A 17812-nucleotide genomic window follows, 5' to 3' on the forward strand; every position below is an offset into this window, starting at 1 on the left:
TAGGTTGCCTATTTGTTTTTTTGATGGTTCCTTTTGCTGTGCAGAAACTTTTTAGTTTGATGTAGTCTCACTTGTTTAGTTTTCCTTTTGTTGCTCTTGGTGTCAAACCCAAAAACAATCATCACCAAAACCAACGTCAAGGAATCAAGCTGTTTTATTTATACATGTAATTACTTTTCCCCACCCATAGATGGTTTTAAGACACATCCCAGAAATAAAGATAATCCATTATTGATCACACAACAACTTTGTATCACCTGACTTCAAGATAAAGCCAAGCCCCTTAGAGCTGTAGACATTTTAAAAAAGGAAAATAATCATTTTTATGGGATATTTAGAATAAACCTAACGGGAAAAGGTCAGTAATCATTGCCGGCTCAGAGAATGAGAAGGTTCAATGAGCTATGGACGAGACTTCTTCTCAGAGGAGCATAGTAAAATCACTGAGAAATGAAGGTATGTAATATGTTTAGGAAAGAGAGTGGGTAAATGCATCTTGAAAGAATGGACAAAAACATTTACTGATAGCTCTGGATGCCATAACTGGAGATTTAATTTCTGTCTTATTGAGAAAGAAATATATTTGAGAAAATTTATACATGAATTCAAGAAATGATCTAGAATAATCATTCATAATATGCATTTTTAAGCTTTAGTAACAATTCATTGATTCTACAATTGCCTACAGGATAAAGTCAAACACTTAAGTACAACTTGTCAAGGTCCTTGATACCTTAGCTTTTGAAGAAAAGGCTGGAAAGTAAGTCAAAAGCTTGTGTTCCTGTCATGTTTAAATACTTGCCACTCTAGTTTGTTATACTATGCTAGGTTTGAAAACACTTTTCTCTCAGCTGGGGATGTATTTTCCCTCTTGTCAACAATCTGTTGATATGTATATTGGAGAAACTTTCTTTCTCAAGGCAACTAAGACAAATTCAAGATAAATGCAGATACCAAGAATTCATCAGAGAATCCGTCTCCCTAAACACCATTTCACTTTTTTCAAAACTCTGGTCTTATCTCCATTATTATTAGCACACTGTTTCCTTGAAACTAATAGGCATTGCTTAACTAAAATAAGAGTAAAATTATTTTCTACCATCATCATTCTCATATAAAACACAATAATGAATGGATAAAGGTGAACTATTTTAAAAAAAACACTAATGTTGACCCCCAAGGGGGGAAAAAGTTAATAGTCTCCATTTGTTTGCCTCATTTGTCACCAATGAGTATATTAAATTCTATTTATGAAAAAATTTTGTGGGGCACTTTCCATTAAATTGCACTTTAATGGATATGTCTGTCCCAGAGTATTAAATTTTGGAGAGCAAAACCACCCACCATTTCTTAGTGGTTCCCAGGAGGTGATTCTCTACAGTGCTCCATCAGTGCCTGACTTCTCAGTTCCCCTTTCCCCACCAAATATGACCTTCCTTAGAGAACAAGTCAGGTAAATAAAGATTAAAAAAAGAATCAAAGTAATGCTACAATAGATGTTATCTAAGTATGATGTGCATTGATAGAAAAAATTTAAACGTTAGAGTAAATATCAATCAATTATTAGGAGATGGAATCAGGTCTTCATAACACAGTTTTAAAGGTCTCAGTGTATTGACCGAGTATGGAGAGGTCACCATTTCTTTGCTGAGATTATTCCTCCTCAGCCTTAAAATGGCAGAGAAGAGTTTGAAACGTTGAAGACTTGGATTTTGTTTTAAATTTTAGCATTTAGGAAGATAAATATTATGATATATAAGGAAAGTAACACATCAAAATCTTTACGTTAAAGAACCTATCAACATTCCACTGGGAAACTTATTGCTAAGGAAATTGCTAATATATAGAAGACATAATGATATACAGACATACACATTGGAACACCACTTAATGTTGCTAAGTGTGAATTTTTTTAGTTTAAGGCCAGTACTGAGTCTAGCTATCTAGGCTTATCCAAGATGAAATCTAACTTACCCCATTTTGGAACAAAAATTTTCTGCTTCAGGACCATAGATGTTTCTCCTGAGGTTGAGCTCATAGGTGAATCAAACAAATAAAAAGTTACTCTTGTAACACTGGGGAGAATGAGAGTGATGTTGATATTAGCCAAAAAAGGGAAATGTTGCTTTAAAAGTTTGGTAATCTGGCAGCTAGCCAAGTTTATGCTATTTGGGGACAACATTAATTTGAGAAAAGAAAGTTTCCATTTAGTTGTTTTTTCTAACAAGGACAAATAGGAAGTGTAATTGGCAATTTCATTCTTGTTTTCAACAAATATATATGCACCACCCAATACTGCCAGGCAGTATCAAATCAGCAGGTAGTGACAAGGAATCAGCCCCAATGATGTTTCCATCTCATTGGTAGAAATAGACAATAAATATGTAAATGAGTTGATAAAATAATTTAGATTGCAATTACTTTGAACAACATAAAAAGGGACTACTATAGAGATCATACAGTCAGGAGGTAAAGATCACTTTGGGTATGATGGCCAGGGAGGGCTATTCTGCAGAGATAACAGTTTGAGTTAAGACTTGAATCGTTAAGAAAAAACAAAACAAAACAGTCATGCAATCATCAGGAAAATTGAGTGTTCCAGGCATAGGAAATAACAAGTGCAAAACTTGTGCATTGGAAGACCTTGGTTTGCTTGAAAGGCATAAAGGAGGCCACATGCAAGAAAAGCAAGGGGGTGCATGGTGTAAAATGAAGTTAAAACAAGTAGGAACTAGATTATAGAATGTCATTTTAGGCCATGATGAAATACTCAGAATTTCTCTTGAGTTCAGTAAAAGAGGTTCCAAATGTTGAGAAATCATAATTGTGCTTTCAGTTATAGTAGGTAAATGTGCAAGACTTTGTAAAGCCATCTCTAGGCTTGGTGAGAATATAAACAAAGAAATCTGTAACTTACAAACAATCAAAATGTTAGAATATAAAGTAAATGTGGCAAAATTAGGATAGGAATTCATATTATGTTCTTAGTAACTGACTCAAGATTTTTATGGAAAACTTAAAAATTTGCAAAACCATTATAGGACAACTTGTGTTGAATGAAAAAAATAGAAGGAGGTACAGATAATGTGCTATTGTTTCTAAGCAGGGATAAGTGTTGGAGAACTGATAGTATATACAACTTATTTTTAAAAAAATATTATTTGAGTAGCAGGCATTTATTCAATTTAGGGAAACACTAACTAGACTCATTTTTCTCTGGAAGTAAATTGTTAATCTGATTTAAATGAGTCAATCACACACTGATCTTGAATATTTTAGCTTCAGCCTAGAAAGTGCTCATTTCAACATACTTGGAAAGCTATTTTTGAAAACTTAGCTTCAAAGGAATAACCTAATTTTAATAAATAAGGTTTTGTTTTATATTTTAAATACTGTGGAGAAAAGAGATCTTCATTGCTTTAACGCCAATGATTTACAAAGCTCTGGTTCTTCATAGTGTTATTCTGCAAGCATAATTTTTCATGGTTAACACATCACCCCAAGACAGTAGATATTAAGATATAGTAGATTATGCTTAGAAGAGTTTATAAAAAGCTTCTTGCTTTATTTCTATATTGTAAAACTTGTAGGTCAAGAAAGAAATTTTGTCAGAGGTATAAACACAAGTATTAGACACTGGATTTTTTATTTTTCTGAAGAAAACATTTTAGATAAAAGGAATACATTTAAGTATGTATATAAATTTTTGTCTGTTTTCAATTTTGAGCTGAGCCAAAAAGGAAGAAAAAACAACAACTTGCATTTTAAATTATTAAGGGAGGTGGAGGATAGAGATCACTGCTTGTTATCACTAATACACATTATAGACTAAACAGTTTTATAAAAAAAGTATTTTAAACCAACTATGGTTCATATTAAGGTATTTGATTTCATTTTGACCATAGTGTTTCAGTTTTGTTTTATTTTGTTTTGTTTTTAATAAATGGGGAAGTTTAAGGGGAGATTGCTTGAGATACTTTATAGGAACAAGATTATATTTTAGCAAGTAGTGGCTCACCTTCAGACTTACCATGTCTCACAAAGAATATTTCTGAAAATAATTGTCAGAGAGCTACTTGGTGAAGTTTAAAGTAATCCAAAGCTAGCCAAAGAAATTCTGTCACCTTCAAAAATAGAAGCAAACAATACAAAACAAAATTACAAATGCTAGGACAACTGGTCTATTAATGCCAATAGACAGGACGTCATTGCCTGGGATAGTGAAATGTTTTGGTATGAAACCCTAGACTATTCTCTTTGCAAGTTTGGAAGAAATTGTGGACGCAGTCTTAGTAATAGTTAGTATGATGAATATACTAATTATAAAGCATGTGGATAAAAGTATTCTTGGCTTAAAAAGATACTATTGGTTAAACTGGAAACTTTATTTGTTGTAAGGAAAATATGCGCAATATGGTATCTTTAAATCTTTCTTTTTTAGTCAACTTGAAAAAGTTAATATAACAAAAATAAAAGTGTTATATACTAAAATTATAGATTATATGAACTGAGGGAATTAGGATTCTGACACATTGAAACTGAGGGCCATACAAAAAGAAACTACTCTATTATTTTATTTACAACTTTTACATGTAGAGTCATTTTAGGGCAGGTGTGCAGCAGTGGAGAAGGCACATAGAAAACCCATGTTCAAGTGTGACTTTTGTTTATTGTCAGCGAACATTTCCTGTATAAAAGTGCCACAATGTAAACTGTACGGAGCACTATGGTTTATGAATATTGAATGAAAAAATATATTAAAGTTTTCTTTTAATTTTAAAATATTATGGGAGACAATTTTTGTGGTACTAAATTTCAACATATTAGTTTTAATTCTATGAGTTTCTTATAAAACATTCTCCTAAAGGTATATGGAATTAGGTAAAAATGTAAATTTAAGATAAATCTCTGTCTCCAAAGGATTATGTGTTTTTCCTTTTGACTTATTTGCAAATTCAATTTATTGTTAATAACACTTCAGTTTATTTTTGCTTCTTAATTATAAAAATTTATTATTTTAGATATAAGTACTTTATGAATTATGTTTAAATTCCTCAAAGGGTAATGATCTAGAGTCTGATACTTTTGAATCCTTAATAGCATCTTAGTTTTCAACTCTTGTGGTTGACTTCCATGTTAAAATGAGTTATCTAAAATTTCCTCTGCTTACATTTACCCTAATTACTGTGAAAAGTCATAAAACCCTGCTCATTTCCCTTAGGAAAGCTCACCAGGTCCTTGCCTTAGGCATTATAGTAGTTCAATATTTCACATTAATGTATTCTACAGAACACTGGTCTCATGAGAGATATTGACAGGTGTTTCATGAATATAGGGTTCCAAGGACAGTTAGCTGAGAAATATGTACCACAAACTCCAACTTTAAAATGCTTTGAACAGAGTAACCAATTACAGGTTTTAAGGAATTTGAGATAAAGAAAACGATTTAATTTTTTTTAAGTTTCTCAACAATACAGAGGGTGCCAAAAAAAAAAAATTAACAAAAGACGAATACAAGTCACGTTTGACTTCTGCAATTACAAGAGGTGCTCAAAGTGGTTACCATGAGCTTCCAGACACTTCTGATTACAGTGAAGTACTGCTTGAGCAACGTTGACCAAAGTGTCCACTTGTATACATGTTTTTGGCACCCCTGGTATTTGATTTCAGAAGCTTATTTCCACAATAACATGTAATGGCATATTTTTAGGCTAATGCACTTTTTTTCCCCAGAATATAGTTTTAGCACAAAACAAGGACCACAGCCACAAACAAGGCCTTTCATTGTACTTTTTCCTTTTCCAAATTTCCAAGACAGAGCAAATTTTAGGCCTTGTATATATTTTGGAAAACTTAGAATAAGGAAAAATTATTCAAAAGTTTTAATTCTTGTAGCAAGAAGGCTTGATATACCACTGATGTTGTTGAAAGATCAATTTGGATCCAATAGTCCATTTTCCCCTCCTACACATCTATAATGAATATTTCATCTGTGGATTTCCTATGAGAAGGCTAGAACTTGTTGAATTTGAAATACATGTTTTTGATGAAATATGTTTGTTTATCAGGCCAGAATTACATAACCATAGTCATCCATATTTATTTCTTAAGTATTTCCTTTGAGGCAATAACTTTGAGAGTATAAATGTTAAGATAAGGTAGTATGGTGATTAGATCTCCTCAACTATATGTAGTTTAATAATATTTCCATTCCTATTCGGATCCAGTGTTTGTAATAGCTCTTTCTAAAGACTAACTCTAACAAGAATAAGTAGTTTTGTAGACCATTTTCACACCAATAAATTTTAATTAAAAAAAATAAAAAAAAAAGAAGAAGAATCTAATCAAGGCTTGGAGAACACCTATTCTAAATATATATATGAATGCCGTAACAAAAAGTGCTAAAACAACTGAAGTCCACATACAAAATAAAAAAAATAAAATAAATTAAAAAAAGAAAGAAACCTAGATACTGACCTTATATGTGCATAAAAATTAAGTCAATGAGTGATTTTAGTGAGATAGTAGATAGTAGAATGGGAATGAGAGTTTCCAGCCCTGTGCCCCCACAGAAATGCTAATTGAACAATCATCACAAATGAAAATACCTTTATGAAAGCTCAGATCCAGGTGAAAGGTTAAAGCACACTAGTATTACAGAGAAATGAAAAAAAGGTTTAATTGAAAATTATAAAAAGAACAGTTTCACTTTACCCACACCATCTCTCCTCTAAGCTAGCACAGTCCTGCACTGAGAGAGATCCTCCAGGCCTGCAAGTTCTCTTCCAGGGGCAAGAAGGAATGAAGTCATTGTTCATCTTGCCAGTCTTTTGGGGCACTGCCTGAGAAAGCTACTTCTGTTGCACCTCACCCAGAACACTGAGGGAATAAGTATGGTAGATCACCTGGGGGTAGCTAAGAACATAGAAAAAGTAAGGGTACTCTCAGCCACTAATGGGCAGATCTCAACAGCTAGACCCTACCTCCTGACACTGGGCCTAATTGTGTCCCCTGGTGCTAGCCCATCTATCCATGAACTCTGCCAACCAGCTCACCCAGAATCTCTGACTATGGTGACTGGGAAAGTCTTTATATAAAGCCTGTATATAAAGACTGAAATATAAAGCCCAAGCCTGTATATAAAGACTGAAAGAGGTGATTGTTCCTTCAAATGAGCAGACACCAATGGAAAACTACAAGAAACATGAAAACTCAGAAAATATAACACCACCAGAGGAACAAAATAAAGCTTTACCAACCAACCCTAACAAAATGAAGATCTATAAACTGCCTGAGAAAGAATTCAAAATAACTGTCTAAAAGAAGCTCATTGAGCTAAACGAGATCACAGATAAACAGACCACAGTAAATGAAATGATGAATACAATCCATGAACAAAATAAGTTCAATGAAGTGACAGAAGCCATAAGAAAAAGAAGCAAACAAATTCTGGAGCTGAATGTTTGAACTGAAAAACTCAGTAGAGAGATTCAGTAACAGCCTTGATCAATCATAAGAAAGAATCAGCAACCTGATAGCTTATTAGAAATTATTCAGTCAGTGGACAAAAAATAAAAAAAGAATAAGGAAGTGTGAAAAAGACTACAAGATAATAATAATAATAATAATAATAATAATAATAATAATGGGTTGTCGGAAAAGTCATGATACATTTTTGCAACGAAAAACAGAAAAAATATGTCATGACTTTTCCGACAACCCAATAGGCAGGAGGACACTTATGAAGGTGATGTATATGTTTAAAGAAGTAATCAACAAAATGAAAGGCAACCTTTGGAATGGTAGAAAATATTTGCAAACCAAATATTTGATAAAGCGTTAATACTCATAATATATAAAGAACTCCAACAACCCAATGACCAAAAGCTAACTAACTCAATTAAAAAATGGACAAAATTACTAAATAGTTTTTTTCTCCAAGGAAGATATACAAATGGTCAATACTTACATAATAAGTACTCAGCAGCACTAATTATCATGGAAATGCAAATCAAAACCACAATAAAGTATCACTTCATATCTGTTAAGATGGCCAGTATGAAAAAACAAAAGGTAAGTGTTGGTGAGGATGTGGAGAAAAGGGAACCCTTGCACACTGTTGGTGGGAATGTGAATTATTTCATTCACCATGCAAAACAGTGTGGAGGTTTCATGAAAAATTAAATACAGAATTAGCATATGATCCAGCAATCTCACTTCTGGGTATGTACCCTAATGAAATGAAAACAAGATATTAAAGAGGTATCTGCACCTCCATGTTCACTGCACCATTATTCACAACAGCCAAGACATAGAAACCACCTAAATGTCCATCAATGGATGAATGGATAAAGAAAATGTGATAGATATAGATATATAGATATAGGTATAGAGATGATATATTGTAGATACAGAGATTTCTCTCATTGTATGTATAAATGGTGTATCATTCAGCCTTTAAAAATAAGGAAATCCTATCATTTGTGACAACATAATAAACCTGGAGGACATTATGTTTAGGGAAATAAACAAGACACAGAAAGACATATATAGTATGATATCACTTATAGGAGAAACCTAAAGTAGTTAAACCCATAGAAACAAAGAGTAGAATGTTGGATATCCAGAGGCTGGATGAGGGGGAAAATGGGAAGGTATTAGTTAAATGGTACAAAGTTTCAGGATGAATAAATCCTAGAGATTCATTGCACAGCTGTAGCCTATTGACAAAAATACTTTATTTGTATACTTACAAATTTGCTAAGAGAGTAGTTGCTAAGCATTCTTATCACATTGATAATAAGAATGAAGGTAGGAGGAAACTTTTGAAGATGATGAATATGTTTATGGCATAGAATGTGGTAATGGTTTCATGATGTGTACTTATCTTCAAACTCATCAGCTTGTATATATTAAATATGTAGTTTGTGGCCTGTCAATCAGACAAGGTAATTTTTAAAAATTAACTCAAAATGGATAATAGATCTCAATAGATATAAAATGCAAAACTTTTAAAAATAAAAAACTACTAGAAGACAGAAGAGAAAATCTGTGTAAGCTTGGGTTTGATGATGAATTTTTGATACTATACCAAAAGTATGATCCATGAAAGAAAAGTATTGATAGGTTGGACATTATTAAAGTAAAAACTTCTGCTCTGTGTAGTAGGCTGAATAATGTTTATCTAAAGACACCAAGTCCTAATCCTTAGAACTTGTAAAAAGTTACTTTAAAAGGAAAGAGTTATTATAAATCTGATTAAGTTAAGGATCTTGACATGGAGAAATAATTCTGGGTTATCTAGATAGTCTCTAAATCCAGTCCTTATAAATAACCATTAGAGGGGGATTAGATACAAACAGAGAAGAAAGTGAAGTGAAGATGAAAAGATTGGAGTGATTTAGTCACAGAGGAATGCCGGCACCCACTAGAAGTTTTGCCCCCAGAAAAAGTATGACCTTGCTGACACCCATATCCCAGTAAAACTAATGAACTTCTTGTCTTCTGAACTGGGGGGCAATAAATTTCTGATGTTTTAAGCCATCAATTTTGTGGTAATTTGTAACAGAAGCCACCAAAACTAATGCACTGTTTGAAAGACACTGTTAATAGAATAATAAGATTAGTGGACTGGGAGAAAAATCTTTGCAAAACGTATCTCTTAAAGGACTTGTATCCAAAGTCTTCAAAGATACATGTGAACGATTAATTAGCAACAAAATAATCTTTTGATGTGTTATTACATGCAAGAATGATTTTGTGCAATTTGACTGTATGCTTCAACAGTAGGAGTTGTGACCAAGACCCTACTGAGTCATAGTGATTGACTAACATTATAAGACTTAGTGAGACTTAGTGGCGAACCAATCAGACTCACCATACAGACATATCTTAGTTCAAATTCTTGATATGCTACATATTAGCTTTGACTCTTTTTATATTGGGGTGTCGGAAAAGTCATGACGCATTTTTGCAATGAAAAACATAGAAAAAATACGCCATGACTTTTCCTACAACCCAATAAATTGTGAAACTTTCCTAAGCTGCAGTTTCCTAATTGGTAAGAAGATAATTTAATGATATCTAAAGCAGATTATTATAAGCAATAAATAACATCTAGTATAAAATTAAATGCAGTACTGGCACATTTAATTGTAAGTACAATTACTATTATACCTGAAAACAATAGATATTAGTTGATAATGATGCTATAATTTTCACATTTATTTTTTAAAGTCTGTCAGAATTCAGAAAACATTTTCACATGTAAAGTCAAACTTTACTTGGTAATTTGAGCCATTAGTCTGTTGTGATTGCAATAAAAGCATTGCCTACACTAAGGATTTTATTTTGTGGTAGCACAAGTTACTGGAGCAAAAAACAAACAAACAAACAAACAAAAAACAAACAAAAACACTTCTGTTATGCTCTTAAAGGTTTATCACTGAAGAGGACTTGAGTGGAGAGAGAAGTTTTTGCATGAATATTTCAATTACATTTATTCTTATGCGGTGCTACTAGGAATAAGATAAAAGGTTAATTAGTTCTCCCCCATGAAGATCAATTGAACAGAATTACTGTCTCACAAATCAAAAATGTTACCTCTGTGTGGACAGATTTTGCATTAGAGCTGCAAAACAGTTCTAACTTGTATTGGGAAGTTAGAATCATAGAGAATAATGGGATGGACCTTCACCACTGCACCTGCACTTTTCACATACTACTTATTTGTGGCACATGTAAGTAAGCACATAGAAATCACTCTGTAGGATACAATTGAAATATACCCGCCCCAAAGAGCTACAGGTGCCTTGGCCATGGAGCATTTGGAAGCTGGCATTTCTCAAATGATGGGACATATTTAAGCAATCCAGAATCTGTGTTCTTCTATAGAACACTGGTCAATGAGTCCATCCTTCAAGCCATATATACATTATCATGAAAAATGATCCACCTAAATCTAAATTCTTTCATAGTTCCATAATTATACAGGGAGAGGAAAGAATGTGAGGTATGGTGCTACAGATACTATCTTAATTAAGAATTCTATTTTCTAGCCAAGCACATTAGAAATCATGGCAATGGATTCCCTACCCAGAAAATATGAAAACATTTATCTGTAAAGATATATGTGCTCCTATACTCATTGCAGCTTTATACATGGTGGCCAAGACATGGAAACCACCAACGTGTCCTTCGATAGATGATTGGATATAGTATTCAACTATATATATATATAATGAGATACTATTCTGCCATAAGAAAAGATGAAATAGTGCCATTTGTGACAACATAGATGCATCTTGAGATTATGATGCTAAGTGAAATAAGTCAGACAGAAAAAACCGAGAACCATATAATTTCAGTGTATACGGTACATAAAACTGAAAACAACAAAGGAACGAGATAAACAAATGAAGAAACAAAAACTTATAGACACAGACAATAGTTTAGTGGTTACCAGAGGGTAAGGTGGGGAGGAGGGTGGTAGATGAGGGTAAAGGGGATCAAATATATGGTGATGGAAGGAGAACTGACTCTGGGTGGTGAATATGCAATGCAATACATAGATGTTGTATTATAGAATTGTATACCTGAAACCTATGTAACTTTACTAACAATTGTTATCCCAATAAACTTTAATTTTAAAAAAAGGAAGAAATTAGAAGAAATTCATGCTTCCTTTGATTTGTAAGACTACAACAAACTAGAAAATATTTCCTGCTCAGGTTAAAAATATTTTTCTAAAATAACTTATTTATGTCTTAAGAATCACCAGCCCCTTCTTTTGTTGTTAATGACCATTTTTTACTGGAAGTGTGATACAGTAGAAGATTGCCTAGAAAACTCCTTTAGTGTCTGCAGGAGATTTTATTTTTCCACATTACCAAAATTGGCATACAACTTTGGCTGTTAGTCTTGTGAAGTTCTTTCTTAATTTTCTTTTCTTTTTTTTTACTATTCTGTTTCTTTTGTATTGCTTATTTTTGCATCTATCCATAAACATGTTATGCCTTCATTTCAAACACATATATACCCTACAAAGTAAATATTATACATTATTTATTTTTAATTTTAGGAGGTAGAAAATAAAAAGTGGTAGTTTTTAACTTCTCAATTTTACTATAAACTCCACTTTAATATTCCACCAGTGCGTAGAGGTAATTAACAGTAATATTTTTTAAAATTTCATATTTCCTCTTCTATGGAGAAATACATCAATACTACAAAATTGTTCCCTTTTTATTTAATCAGTTACATTGTTAATATTATTTTTCTGTGAATACAAGATTATGCATTGAAAATTTTTGTACAAATAGCTTTTTTCCCCTTAGCAATTTTCTGGTCAGACAAGTAGGTGTGTTTCATCATTTTAAACTGATGCATATTGTTTTCCACTAAATAAATTAACACTCTTTCTCTTCATGGTCACATCAGTTGTTTTAAAATTATAATTTAAAATTGCTATAATAAATAATGCTGCAAAATACACCTGTATACAACTAAGTGTTATAATCATGACAGTTTTATTCATGGATAGATTCTTAGATGTGGAATTGTACAGAGAATATGAACTTCTGGTAATTTTCATTACTTAATTACCCCCAAATATTTATTGAGGACATCAATTTTTTTATTTTACATATTTATTTAAAATTTTTATTTTAAAATATTTATTGATGACATTGTGTGATAGTTTGTCATAGTTTTAATGACACTATATGTTTAGACTATATATTCTTATGTTTCCCTGCCCGATTTAAAAATTCTATCTCATTTTATTTTATATTTTCTTAATAATTAATAAAATAATCTATCTTCTAATATTTATTTTTAATTTACATTTTTGATAAAATTTTAAGATTTTTATACTTTCATGCTGTTTTTATTTCTCATTACTTTACAAGGATTCATTTTATATCAGGAATTCCTGTGTTTGAACTATATGTTATAAATATTTTCTTTCAATGACTTTTATTTGTGTTATATATTGCTATTAAAAAGTTTATATTTTTGTGTGGTAAAATTTTCTACTATGTCTATTAGATTTTCTGAATAAAGAAGAAGATGGGGGATGGTAGAAGAGGGAAAAGGGATCAAATATATGGAGACAGAAGGAGAACTGACTCTGGGTGGTGAACACACAATGCAATATATAGATGATATATTATAGAAACGTGTACTTGAAACCTATATAATTTTACTAACCAAAGTCATCCCAATATATTTAATAAATAAAGAATAAGAAGATAAAGTTATAACTATAAAAACAAGTAAATTTATATTTCATACTTGTTTTGCACACATGGAATTTTTCTGTTATCCAAAACTCACTTTTAGTAAAACCAAAAGCCACGATTTAAGGAGAAAAAAAAAAGAGGTTTACATCACATAACAGAACATAAGATAGGTTTTAAAACTACTTCATTAAACTATATTTACATTAGGAGGAGAAAAATAAAAATACTTAGAAAAAACAGGAACCTCTACAAAGGTTTTGTCAAGTAGTAAAGCATATCCAGTAAATAATAATAATAATAATAATAATAATAATAATGTGAATTGTATCTTTTCTTTGATTAAAGTCTATAATATATTCTGAGAGTTAACCCCCAAATATATTACAGCACCAAGACTAAATCTTTTGTTTATATTATCTCACATTATCTTCATTAAATAATCATTTAATCCCCATAGTAAGTACATGAGGTAGTTATATTACTAGGCACAATTCCCAGCTGGAACCTCATAATTAGAAAGAGCTTTTGCATGGTTACAGAGGTGGTGAGTCGTATGACCTCGTTTAGACTCAAGCATTCTGAACCAGCTTGTGTTCTGAGACTCATAACTGAGCATAGCCTACTCACTCCCAAGTGATAACGAAGAAACATCTCACATATGTTTTCCAATGCTTTTAAACTTATTTTTGCATTTACATATACAAGTTAATTATGAATTTAAATATTCATTTAAATATTTCATACAAATCGCTCATTCATTTAAATGTGTGGTTTAAACATGCAAAGCAAGCCATTATGTCATAAAGTATTTAATTCCTTAGAAGTAATACTTCATGAATTCATAGAAATTATAAGGAGCTTCAAAAAAAGGGGACACAAGACAAATTATCTATGAGGAAAACGGGGAAATAGGCCAATATTTTGACTGGGGTGTACTTTCAAGGAAAGAGGATTCAATATCTCTAGCTCCTTAGCGTCAGAATTCAAAGTGAACACAACCAAAACTTCAGACTTCCTTGCTTGTGGCAGCAAATGCTGCGTTTAAAATTTGTGTCAGACAGGAATAGAGCAATTTATTGCCAAGAGGAAGACAGGAAGGTATGAGCTATTGTACATGCCCAGTTTCTCCTTCATAGGACACGAATCAGCTTGGTTAACTCACTTCCTCTCTTTGGAACTAGAGGTGGGCACTGAGAGGGGATCAGGAATGCCACAGTAATGGAACAAACATACCACAGGGAACAGTCTCAAAAGTACAGAAGTACCTCCCACAATACTTTAAAAAAAGGGGAAGGGGGGATATTGAGTAAAGAGATAGCTGCTTTGCCTACCTGTACCATTTACTATCGGCTAGACATTCTCATTAAAATACAGAGGGTGCCACAAAAACGTATACACATTTTAAGAAAGGAAAAAACTATTCAACTTACAATGCTCAATATATTGGGTTGTTGGAAAAGTCCTAACGTATTTTTCTATGTTTTTTGTTGCAAAAACATGTCACAACTTTTCCAGCAACCCAATATACTGATAACAAAAGATGAGTACAAGTCATGTTTGACTTCTGCAATTACAAGAGGTGCTCAAAGTGGTTACCATCAACATACTTTTAATACAGTTTTTATTTTCCTTTCTTAATATGTGTATAGATTTTTTTTGTTTTTTGGCACCCTCTGTATTAAATGACCCTATTTCACATTGTCATCATCTTCTTACCCACACAGCACCAGAAATGGTGAGATTTTAACAGTAGGGCAGCCATTCTCAACTTTTACGCAGATTATTTTTGTTCCAAAAAGTATGATTTGAAGATCAAACATAATATGCTTACTGTTTATCATGGAGGGTATCAAATGAGAAATATTTTCAATTTTCCTCTTTTCTGAGGCACATATAACTAAATGAGCATTTCTATTGCTACAATTATTAAATCGTATTTTCCCTACTTGTTTACAAGGATGTTAAATTTGTGCGTTATGTTCTGTTTATCTTTGTTTGCTCAACCTAGCAGAGTTCCTAGCCCATAGTTTTTGTTCAATAATAGTTTTTGACTAAAAATATTTGGCCAGCTGGACTTTTACGTTCAATCCATTTTAACTTCAAATGCATTCTTTTTAATTTTTAAATACAAACACTGTTTTCACGGATGCTTTACAGAGATAGAAACTCTTCCAGATAACTTATTTATATGGATTGCAGCCAATCAGAGCTTAGGGATATATATTTTAAAAATCTATCTCAATTTCCCTTTGAAATCAGCCTAATTCTTAGATACAGGTGTATTTAAAATTAGAAATAACACTGAGAATAGCTTAAATTGGCCAAAGAAGCATGATGACTAACTTGTATTGGGACTACATTTCCTGTTGTCAATAAATTAGTGATATTGTTTTCTGTTCATATGATTTGTATTACAAACTGTGCTTCATAGCTTGTAAATAGATACAGTTCCTATAAATGTCACAAATATTCACTGTTTTTTAAAATTTTAGTTTCACATATACAATTAAAAAAATTATTGGGGTATGGGAACAGTGCTGGGGAATTGGGGGAGGGGAACAGACAAGTTGTTGTCTTTTTGTTCTTCAGTCTAGTTGTGGAGGACGCTGCTCCACTGGCCCAAGTTGTCACCATCATTGCGCTCTTCCTGGGCGAGGCAGATCAGTCGCCTGCTTCTGGAGGGCTGCTCACTGTGGCTGCTGGCCGCTCACGCTGGCTGCTGGCCGCTCACGCTGGCTGCTGGCTACATATGGTAGCCCATGGCAACCCACTGCAGCAGGGGCTGCAACCTACTCCCCCGCAGGTGACTCATGGCAGCCCAGCTCCAGGCTGAGCTGTTGTTCAGCATCTTAGCTGTAGAGGGCAGTGTCACTGGCCCTCATATGTGGGATCCAAACCGGGGCCCTCTGGCGTACCAAGCCAGCTCTTAAACAACGCGCCACTCAGCCGGCCCCACATATACAAATTTTAAATGAGGTATTGTGTTACTAAGACTACATTAGTTTTGAATTATTCTTTAAAGCCACATGATACAAGAAAAATTGGTTGTCTTATCTAATTTTATGACACCTTATTGAAAACATGGTGTATCAATGAAGTGAGTTTTATATAGGAAAATATTTTTATTTCTGCCACAAGAAAAACTGATTGATTAAATATCATGAATGTATTTAGTAAACATTATGAGAAAATATTCTTTTTAAAATATTTAGGTGCATTTATACATCATAAGATCCTCTGTCTTTGACATAATTAATTCCACTGCTTTACTGCCTAGTTACAAATACGCCATGGGTTCAAAAAGCTTATATTATGTTGCAAGCCTTGTTCTGTTAGTCATTTTGTTTGTTAATATATGATCACTCAATTTGAAATACAAAACTGTAACATAGTGGAACATTTTTAGTGAATAGAAAAAGCAATTAAATGTACAGTAACTGTTCGGGGGAGGGGAAGCAAATCTGAAACAGACACAATCTCAATGAATTTGCAGTGAAATCAAAAGTCAGAAGATGGAGTTCTTCAGTTACCTTAATATAATCTTTAGTTAAGGTTGCCATCTAAAGCAAAATATAGGACATTTAAAAATTCCATAAATTTTTATGTTTTATGAAAACTATTCATTCACTACTTGTACAAAGTAGATTATTTTCAATGAAATAATACTTAAATACTCTTATTGTTTTATTGTACATGATTTAGTTTTTGTGAGCCTATCAAGCATTACATTGCTGGTTATACAAGGAAATTTTATTGAGATTGAAATCCCTTATCAGTGCTTTACTATTTAGGTAATAAATGTTTATAATGTAGTCAGTTTTACATATGCCCCCATGTTTATTGATATATCACTTCAAGCACAAAATGCATACAGTGTTCCATCAGGTGGTCATAACCAAAGTAAATCAAAGTGGACAGGCATTATACAAATTTCCTGATATGTTCTGATTTATCTACACATCATCATGAGATCAATACTATTATATCCCCTTTTTTATATTGAGAAAATGTAGAATTGCAGAGGCTAGGTAGTAAGCTCAAGGTCATACAGCTATAAGGGGCTGAAGTGGAATGTGACACCTGGTCTGTCTGAATCCTGAACTAGTACAATGAGACTGACATGAGACTGCTTCTATAGTTTTTTAGCTACCTCTGCCTCAGTCCACTATCATCTCCACTATCCTGGAGTCCCAGAAAAACATCTTTAGAAGTATTTCATATAGTATAAAAATAAAACATTCCAAGTATACATCAAAGTTTTTAAAAACAAGATCAACAAAGAATTGATCCCTAGGAGCAGATTTTAGGCAAACCTATAAAACTTGTCATAAAACCATCTACTCACCCTTTCTTGTAAACACTTCTTTGTACCTTTAGTTTGGAGTTTGGAACTTAATTCCCCATTTTGAGAATGGTGAGTATATATAAGCTAACTTATGAAAGCCTATTCTGCTTTCAAGATGCACCTGTTTGATTTCAGATTCAATGCTGAATGCTCTTTCCATATGTAAGTAGGATGTATCCTTCCCATGGTTTTCCCAATCAAAACATATCTAGTGAGCCTCAGTCTA

At 32.7% G+C, this 17812-nt stretch overlaps 1 pseudogene; it reads left to right on the forward strand.

Moving 5' to 3' along the window:
• LOC109372871 (14-3-3 protein sigma-like) overlaps nt 1-17812 on the forward strand; it is a 115807-nt pseudogene that overhangs the window by 81225 nt on the left and 16770 nt on the right.

This window comes from Hipposideros armiger, unplaced genomic scaffold (genome assembly GCF_001890085.2).
Source record: "Hipposideros armiger isolate ML-2016 unplaced genomic scaffold, ASM189008v1 scaffold_671, whole genome shotgun sequence".
Lineage (NCBI taxonomy): Eukaryota > Metazoa > Chordata > Mammalia > Chiroptera > Hipposideridae > Hipposideros > Hipposideros armiger.